At 44.3% G+C, this 10,012-nt stretch overlaps 1 protein-coding gene across 1 annotated transcript in view; it reads right to left on the reverse strand.

The window, feature by feature from the left end:
• Positions 1–8,024, reverse strand: part of LOC142295354 (transmembrane protein 14A-like) — a 181,947-nt gene extending 173,923 nt beyond the window's left edge. The window contains exon 1 of the mRNA XM_075338460.1: positions 8,006–8,024. The gene's annotated coding sequence lies outside the window, so the exon portion shown is untranslated. The remainder of the gene's footprint in view (positions 1–8,005) is intronic.
• Positions 8,025–10,012: the final 1,988 nt, after the last annotated feature.

The raw sequence follows: 10,012 nt of genomic DNA on the forward strand, positions 1-10,012 counted from the left end.
GGCCGGCATGGCATTTTCCTCCGGGACCGGTCCTCCAGCAGCTATTTAAGACTGCAGGGCTGCCGGCTCCTTTAGTTGCAGTCCACCTGCACTGTGCCTTTGTGAGGCTGCAGCTGATGTTACTACGCAGCTTGCAGGCTGGAATAGAGGAAGACGACATCTGATGTGTGCCTCAAGTCCTGCCGACCGGTCGCTCTTAGAGAGCTGACCTCTCTTCCTGCACTGATCTATGAGTGGCGCAGAGCAGGGGAGGAAATGTACTGGACCAGAACAGAGGCTGAGGTGAAGGCCCTGTCAGGTCATCTGACTAATCATGTGCCTGATCACATGACCAGTGAAGTGGGCAGGTCCTGTTCAGTTTCTGCAGCCTCTGTGCAGGTCCCAGAGGCTCCTCTCCTGCTCTGCATCGATCAGGAACTGCAAGATGTGCAAATGTACATATATTTTTCTAATGTGTAATTTAGGTCTTTGGAAAAAAAAAAAAAAAAAAAAAACCCTGTCTATTTACCAGACAATAGAAATGTATTTTTTTTAATTGTTATATAGTGCTTGTGTTTTTTTCTAGTCTTGAGGCTGCAATTCACATGCTTGTAATGTTGCATGTTTATTGAACATTTGTCACAGCTCAGTTTTTTGGTGTTTTTTGTCTGTTATCTTGCTTTAATGCAAGTTGGGGGTGCAGCCCTCCTGATACTGAGGCTGAACAATTACCTGCTTCTCACTTTTTGCTGTGTATTTAATCTGGGACCCAGCTAACCACTTTACCATCCATATTGAAGTTTTGACATGACACTAGTCAGGTACAGAATATGTTTTTAACTTTAGTAGGTTAGGGACTGTCTCAGATGGGTACACCGTGACGAGGTGGGACAGCTTCTTACCTTTTTGCAAAAATGTATATACTAAGTACCCTGTTTATTAAGCACTTGCAATTCATTTATTTATAGTCAGGGTATTTTTCTACAATTTTCTCCTTGTTTTTTTTTTATAGTGCTTGTGTGGTGTATAAGTATACTATCACCTGTCGCTGTTTTGCACAGGTGTTTTTGAAATCAGTGTGATCACTTTAAAAGGTAGCCGGCTTTCATATTAAGATAGAGCATGAATAAGACCGTGTCAAAACGCGTTCTATTATTTGATACTATCTGCTGCTTATCTGATTGATTTTTAACAAGTTTATTGAAATAAGACTTTTTTTAAGTTGAGGACAGTGCTGGATTTTTCTTATATCTGAACTTCTTGAATTTTTCTTTATCTAATTCAGGGGTCTCAAACACACGGGCCGCATGCAGCCCCTCAGGGTAGTTTGTGCAGCCCCCAGGCCCGTGCCCCTGTTCACTATCGCAGCAGGGGCCGCAGCCACTGTCTGCACTATGTCAGATGAATGTGTTGCCGGCGCTGCACTCACACCGGCAATACAATCATCTCACATAAATTACTGACAGTGACACTGCAGCGATAGTCACTGGGGGCCGCAATAAGCAGAGATGAAGCAGCGGAGGGAGTGCAGGACAGGTGAGAAGAATGGTGTGTGTGTGTGTGTGTGTGTGTGTGTGTGTGTGTGTGTTGGACGTTAACCCCTTAGCGACCTATGACGTACTGGGTACGTCGTTATGGCTCCCTGGTACTTAAGGACCCATGACTTACCCAGTAAGTCATGGCGAAATCTCAGATCTGCTGGTGGAGCTGGGGGTATACAGATCTGGTAGGGGGAGGCTGATGTCCCCTGCAGCAATGAGCACATTGTTTAGTAATGTGCTCCTGCTGGTTCCCTTCTGTCCCCATTATGCTGTGTGCCACCTGTCCTCCGTGCCCGCGGAGCCTCCAGCTGCAGCATACAGACTGCTCCGTGATAGCATGCGGTGTACGGAGCGGCCGCTGCAGGTTGATGTCATGGCTTTACTGCAGTTGAAAGCTTTACGGCTCCACAAAGCATTTAACTGCGGTACAGGGCTGAAAGCAGAATCGGCGGTGGCCCCGGACAGGCGAGTATACAGCAGTGTGTGGCTGTGTTGTGTGCATGTGCGCTATGTGTGTATGTGCTCGGTGTATCTATGTATGTCTGCTATGTGTATGTGTGTGCAGTGAGGACCTGGAAGGCGGAGCATCGTTCGAACTGCGGCTGTGCAACGAACAATGCCGCGGTGTATCATGGAATAGGAGAACAGACAAAACTGGTGATTATATAAGTAGATTCTAGAGTGCTACTGGCATGGTATAATAGGCTATTGTAGCTGGAAGATCTGGAGGTCATCATTACTACCTCAGGGATAGTGAAGGAGGTGCTCCCTCTCCCAGCCTCCTCAATGCTGCGATCGATAGATTGCTGCATTTAGGGGGTTAATACAACCAGAGACTGGGAATTATTGTTAATCACTCGATTGCTGGGCACCTTTGAGCCAGGGTAATAAGAGCGCATGAAAACGCAACCGATTTTCATCCAGAAATCTCAGATGATCATCATCATGACACATTTGGCCTTACCTTTACACTGGGCAATAATAGAGGACAAATACTTAAAGCGATTTTCTCTGTATGCAAAAGCCCCGTAATGTGTACACTGCTTTTTTAGAGTAAAAAAATATATTTATATTGCTCTTACGTTGACGGGAAAATACAAAGCAGCCTGAAGCAATCAGCATGCATGCATATCCAAAACCAAACCAGTCTATGGCCATGATTCTGGAAAGAAAAAAAAAAAAAAAAAAAAAAAAAAAAAAAAAAAACAAAAACAAAAGTTACATGGGTATTTTACCAGTATTTCTGGACAGGATATGGCACTATTAGGCTGCTTTCACACATCTGGTTTTTGCTGAGCGGCACAATACGGCGCTCTGCAGAAAAAAAGCAACAGTTTTTTTGCCGCCGGTTGCATTTTTTTTCCACATAGACTTGCATTAGTGCTGTATTGTGCCGCATGGCCTTGCGCTGCGTCCGTTTTTTTGCCGGTTGCAGCATATTTAGCCCATACGGTGGCCGGATGGACCGTTGCCTAGCACGTTTTTTTGTGTGGCGAAAACAGCATCGCGCCGTATCTGTCGTGATGCGGCGCGATTTACAATGCAAGCCTATGGACGCCAGGTGCGGCAAAAAACGCATCCGGCGGCCGGATGCGTTTTTTTGCACTGCGCATGCTCAGTATCAAGCCGCATCTGTCAAAACAGACGGGCCGCATGGAAAAACGTATGCAATGGATCAGTTTTTTTTGCCGCATCAGTTGCATTGGTTTTTGAGCCGGATTGAGCCGCACTACAAAAGCCGGATGTGTGAAAGCAGCCTTAGTCATCTGATACATTGCATGTGTCAGCAGATTGCTGTCAGTTTTTACTGCGTAGTGGGTAGGAGAAACTTGCATTTCCCTCCCCAATATGAGAAAAAGCCAATGCCAAGCTGATGGGACACATGAACCAGCACTGTCTTTTCTCCCATGTAAAAAAGACCCGATGGCCACCCACAATAATGGCTTAGTCAGACGAAGTCCTTCTCAATCCACCTTTAAAAAAAGCCAAGTGAAAGATTTCTGAAGTATCATGCAACTGTGGTTTATTTTTTCCTTTCAAACTTGAATCAACGTTTGGGGAAGGGGGAAGGGGGAGGGGGTGGAGTGAAGGTGTTATCCTTACATTTTCACCATACTCAGTTCTTTCAGCGGTGAATGCAAAGTTTGTATTTCATTCACATGAATAGATGAATCTGCCAACATGTGTACAGTTTTCTGCACCAAAATCCAAAACGTGCATATACCCCAAGGCTATGTTCACAGTGTTTTAACTGTTTTCAACAATCAAAACCTGCTCTCTTGGCATTAAAAACCACGCCATTCAAAATGGCCATTTTCAGTTTTGTTTTTGATTTTTTATATTGGGAGGGTTGGAGAAGTGTGCAGATTACTTGTTTTTGGTCTGAAAGTTTAAATAGTTTTGTTAACCAAAAATAGTTTTTCCTTCATTGCTTTCTATGGGTGATAAAAAGTTTGAAGACAAAACGTGTGCATGAGATTTCTGTAATCCCATAGCTTTTAAGGTACTGTAAAGCTTTTAATTTGCAGAAAAAAGCTGCATGTGAACATAGCCTTGGGGACTTCACTCAGATGTCAGTGATTTTTCATGTACACATCTAGATCAGCGCTTAATCAGTGGGTGAAAATATGATAAAGGACATGTACCGAGTCCCACAAACAGGAGACACAGCTTGTGTATAGATTAATGAAGCCCTATGGCACTAACAGATGTGACTGCAGCCATAGTGGTGGACGCGCAGTGGAGACTTTGTGCTGCCAGCTTCTCTACTGAGCGTACACCACATTCATCCAGCGCCATGAACATGGCATGATTACAGATCAATAAATAATTTTCTTCATTACCGACATACGTTATTTTTATCCTGCATAAAAACATGGAGATCAGTGTTTGATCAGTTTTTACTATTAGCGTTTCATCTAATTTTTACTGATGAAAAAGTAAAAAGCTTCTACTATACATTGCAATATTAATCACCACACACCATTATTTTCACTGACCCATAGACTATTGCTGGTTATTTTTTTATGTGTAGAGTGGATAAAAAATGGGCATGTCCCTGTAATTTGTTTTGCAGGGACATGGTCTGCATAAACAGCACATACATGGGAAGAGCCCCGTAGATTAGTGGGTGCATGCTCTATGGGAAAAACGGACGGCTGAATGTGGCCTAAGAAGTGCGGTGTTCCTTCCTATATTATTGCCAGGATATCCATTCCTCCACTGAGCACCATCTTCCTGAAGTGTCACTCATTAGGATTCAATAAACAAGTCAATCCAGTGTAATTCTTTATTTGGCATATAGTGGAAGTATAATAAACACACACACTGGTAACACTGGAATTATCACAGGAGTGGCCTTCAAAGATTAGCACATTCTGCAATTCTCTTATTCTACAAATGAACATTCTGTCTGAAGACAAACCCCCCCTCATCTTAACAGCCTTAATGAATAAAATTGGTCAAGTGCCATTTTTTTTGTTTTTGTTTCCCCCCCCAACAGACTGAAAATGTTCACCCTACACAGCGGCACTCCGAGTGAGCATCTGGTCATGTGAATGCCGGTTAAGGCTATGTTCACATTTCCGTTTAGGCTCAGTCACAATCCGCCATTCTGATAAACAACGCAATCAGTTTGGCGGATTCTGTCGTTTCCCATAGACTTGTATGAGCGGCGGATTGTGACTGATGATGCTGCGTTGCACCCGCCGCCCGACTGATCAGTAGTGGAACGACTGACCATCGGGCAGCAGGAACGCAGCATGTAACGTTTTTTAAGCAGCGGAATCCTTTTGTTTTCACTGTGCATGCTCAGATCTTGTGTTTAATCATTCAAATGAATGTGTCTCACTTGGCAGCTGAACGATCAGCTGATCGCCCGGCTTTTGAGAACAATCAGCTGATCGTTCTCTCGTTTTACAACGGAATCCGCTTTCTCATGACAATTAATTCCATTTCTTGTCACCCGTTGTACAACGCATCAGTCACAAGCATCAAGCAACGCAGGTGACTGATGCAAAAAAAACGGAAATGTGAACAATGCCTTCGGGTGTGTGAAATATATGCAACAAATTTCTAAGCCACAAACAAATCACTTGGCAGGAAAAACTACAGAAAATGCAAGTGATTTTGATGATTTTTTTGCATGCATTTTTCTTCCTTGTTCATATGAATGGGTGAAAACCCTGCAAAACACTGGAAGAATTGACATTCTGCAGATATGACACTGCTTCAAATCTGCAAGGGAGAAATAAGCAGAGTGTATGAGATTTCAGGAATGTCACTCACTTTACTGCTACTGTAAACTGCTGCATTTTGGTGCTGATGATTCGGCTGCAAATACTTAACATGTGCAGATTCCTTAAAGGGGTTTTCCCCCATGAACAAAGTACATGTGTAATCAACAGAGCTGGGAGAGATTATATATATATATATATATATATATATATATATATATATATATATATATATATATATATATATATATATATATATATATATATATATATATTCCTGTGCTGAGAATCATGCTCACAAAAACAAAATAAAAAATGTTGGGGTGCAGTCTTATGACAAAACATATGGCTAGCCTTGTGCCTGTAAAGTCAAAGAGAATCCTGAAGTGCTGTGTACATGTTACTTTTTTTCCCCTTGCATTTTTGGGTGGGGAACAAAAAAAAAAAAACAAAAAAAAAAAAACAGTTATTGGTGCATTTTCCCTGCATTCTGTTGCCCATCCAACTGTTAAAGTAAAAAAATGCATGGCACAAAAACACCAAAAAAAGATGCAGAAAATGTATGCACCAAAAAAAAATAAATAAAAAAAAAAATCAGCGTGCACACATACGTTTCAGGACTTTATGCACAATTTGCTGTTTAAAGCCTAAGCCACATGGCAAGAAAGTCTGTGCGGGTGGAGTGTGATAAAACATCACATTCCACTCTGACCTGTGTGTCAGCACTCATGAGCGATTATTTTCTCAGCCCTAATTGGACCGAGAAAACAATCGCAGCATGCTGTGATTGTAATGAAAGACTCTCTCGCACCCTTTCAAGTCTATGGGGCGCGAGACAAAAAAAAAAACAAAACACGCAATTGTGGAGTTTATTTTATTTCTAAGATCTATTAAAAATGTACTTGGTCAGTGGCAAAACCACTTTAAGGATAACCTGTCACCAAGTTCTCCCAATGAATATGGAGGCCCCACCTTTACTGCATCTGTTGTAGTAGTCTGGGAACCTGTATACAAGTCTGCAGATCACAAAACACCCCTTTTTACAATCCCCCATACAGTGTGGTTTGATTGCATGGGCAGCTCTGAGCACAACTATTCCAGCAATCCTCCTGCCCTGGTTTATGTGGCTGAGACATCCTAAATCTTCCACATAGAGCCCAGAAATCTCATTCCTGAATACACCAGCAGCCCTCCTAAACTAAGGCAGAGAAATGCAATGCACATGCGCCAGCTTTACTTCAGTCATTGGCCTCCCTGGGCACATGCACCTTACAGGTCTGTTGCTTTGCCCTTAAAAAGGGAAAAACACCTGACTGCGCAGGAGTGAGATTGGGGACACTCACTGTGTGTATGACATAGGATGCACTATCCACATACAGCAGGGCAGGGGGAGCCGAACAAGACCAGCAATCCCCATAGGACTGGCCCATGCTGTATAAAAGGGATATACAGGTGACCAGACTAGGTAAGAGGCCTTACTTTACATTGGACACTGTGGAGACAGGTTCCAGGTCCGGCCGAGGGTGTCCTGCCCTGAACGAGCCGCTTCACATAGAACTGTATTCACATAGGACTGTAGGCCGGGTATTCCGTTCAGGACACCCATAATACAGCCATACGCAGACCATAAAATATGGCCCCTACACAGTGTGGATTCAGCCTAAAAGCACTGCACACACTCCTAGTCATTTGTTTTTATCTGTGAGGTTACTATAGTTTTCCAACATTTTAGGAAATGGTGGTAAAAACTTTTTCTTTTTTATTATTATAAACCAGGAACTCCTTTTATACTAAAAAGAGTAGTAGCCAGCACTTTACCATACACAAGCACTTACCTAAGCCTATCACCTGAAGTAACACTGCTCCTTCCACCACACAACTGCAAAGTGCTGACTGCTGAGCATGGGGAAGAGAGAAGCAGCTTTATAACATGGAGGATGGGCACATGGCAGCCAATCAGACTCCAGCTCTCATTCTACAATAGGTAGTTAGAAATGAGAGCAGCAAACCTATTGGTTCCCAGTAATAGCAGCGCTCTGCATCTCGCCTTCCGCGGTCACTCCCTCAGTCAGGAACTGATCCCCGGGGAGGAGGTGGTGGCGCTGGAGATGGCGCCGCACTGAGAAGGGAGTTCCCACTGAAGTGTGGGGAGAGCGGCCCCGTACACCGAGCTGCTCTGCAGAATTCATAATTAATGGCCAAAGTATTAATAAAAGCGGAGACCGGGCAGGAGCCAGAGCCCACACCTACCTCACCCTGGTGCCCGCCTCCACCTTAGGCTGCTTTCACACATCCGTTTTTTGCAGTGCGGCACAATATGGCGCTTTGCAGAAAAAATGCAACCTTTTTTTGCCTCCAGGTGCGTTTTTCCGCATTGACTTGCATTAGTATTGTGCCGCATGGCCTTGCGTTGCGTCTATTTTTTGCCGGATGCGGCATATTTTAGCCCATGCGGCGGCCGGATGGAACGTTGCCTGGCACGTTTTTTGTGCGGTGAAAAAAACGCATCACGCCGGATCCGGCGCGATGCAGCGGGATTTACAATGCAAGCCTATGGATGCTGGATTCGGCGTCCTGCGGCAAAAAACGCATCCGGTCGCCGGATGCGTTTTTTTGCACTGCGCATGCTCAGTATCAAGTCGCATCCGTCAAAAAACGGATGGGCCGCATGGAAAAAAGTATGCAACGGATCCATTTTTTCGCCGCATCCGTTGCATAGGTTTTTGAGCCGGATTGAGCCACACTGCAAAAACCGGATGTGTGAAAGCAGCCTAAGAGAGCTTTCACCAGTGTGATACAATGGGGGTTTGTGCCGAGTCCTCATATATATTAGCAGTACATGGACATATAAGAAATGGTCGCAGACTGTAATGCAGAATTTATGCCATTATTCTCCATTCTGAAGGAAACGTAAAACTTTAGGAGTTTGCTCGTTGTTTGTTGCCCATTTTGTGTGTGTATAGCGACATCTTGTGGCTGCATCTAGTATAGCACCTGTGAGGTTTAGGACTGGTGTGTGGAGACCAAAGGCCGTGTGCGCGCTTTTCTGTTAGGCCTCCTTCACATGTCATACTATGGTTCTAGAATGGGTCATTAACTAAAGACAAAGCTTCTCCTATACCTTGCAGTGTTAAACACTACAGCACCCTGATGCTAGCCGTGTACTGTACGTGTTTTCCACAGAACTATAGACTTGTAATCCACGCTGACATTAAAAATACGGACATGTTGTGGAGCGTTTTGCACGGACACATGGTCCACGTAAAAACAGACATGTGGACTTCCTGTTCCTGCGCTGAGATGTGAGGAGGGGGAAGAAGCAGCTCCATACAGCCCCTGCAATATACAGCGACTAACAGAAGCAAACAGCACCCTAGACGAACATAGAGAGGCTGCACTGAATTACCAGCTGTCAGTGCATGGATCGTTATCTCCTCAGAAGTGGAGGAACACCATTCAAGCCCATAGCAGAGAGAGGAGGGGGTGAGTGCAGATAAGGCCCCACTCACACTTGCGCTATTTTGACGCAAACGGAATCCGTCAGTAATGTATTACAGTTCCTTTATTTACAGTGGAAGCGCGACATCGTGTGGACACAAGCGGTACTGCATGACACACACACGTGCCATAGTAACGCGCTTCCACTGTAAATAAATGAACTGTACTACATTACTGACGGATTCCGTTTGCGTCAAAATAGCGCAAGTGTGAGTGGGCCCTAAAATGGCACCCACAGTGAGGAGGAAGGAGGGGGAGGAGGGAGAGGAACCACAAGGACAGCTGCAGCAATGTGCAGGAGGCCAAGATAACAGTAGAATTCAGAGTATGCAGAGTGGTACAGAGACATTGGGCTGGGGGAAAGATATGAGATTGATTACAAAAGGTTGGCAAAAGAAGTGGCAGATCATCTGACAGCAGACATCAGAGAGGCAATAGCAACCTCAGTGAAGAAGGCTTTGGCTGCGCTGCAGGAGGATGTGGAGCACCATGATATGAGACTGACAGAGGTAGAGCAAAGAGTTTCTGATGCTGAAGAGAATCTGACAAGATTGGAGGGCAGATTTAAGGAGCTAAACACTAATGCTCAGCTTATGAAGGATAAAATAAAAGATCTTAAACAGATCTAGGAGGAATAATTTAAGGCTGGTGGGTCTGCCTGAGACAGTGACAACAAAATATTTGGACTCAATCTGTGAAAAATAATTACCCCAGGCTTTAGGCTTACCACATAGCTGCCGTGTAGAAAGAGCGCACAGA

Source organism: Anomaloglossus baeobatrachus, chromosome 3 (assembly GCF_048569485.1).
Source record: "Anomaloglossus baeobatrachus isolate aAnoBae1 chromosome 3, aAnoBae1.hap1, whole genome shotgun sequence".
Classification (NCBI taxonomy): Eukaryota; Metazoa; Chordata; class Amphibia; order Anura; family Aromobatidae; genus Anomaloglossus; species Anomaloglossus baeobatrachus.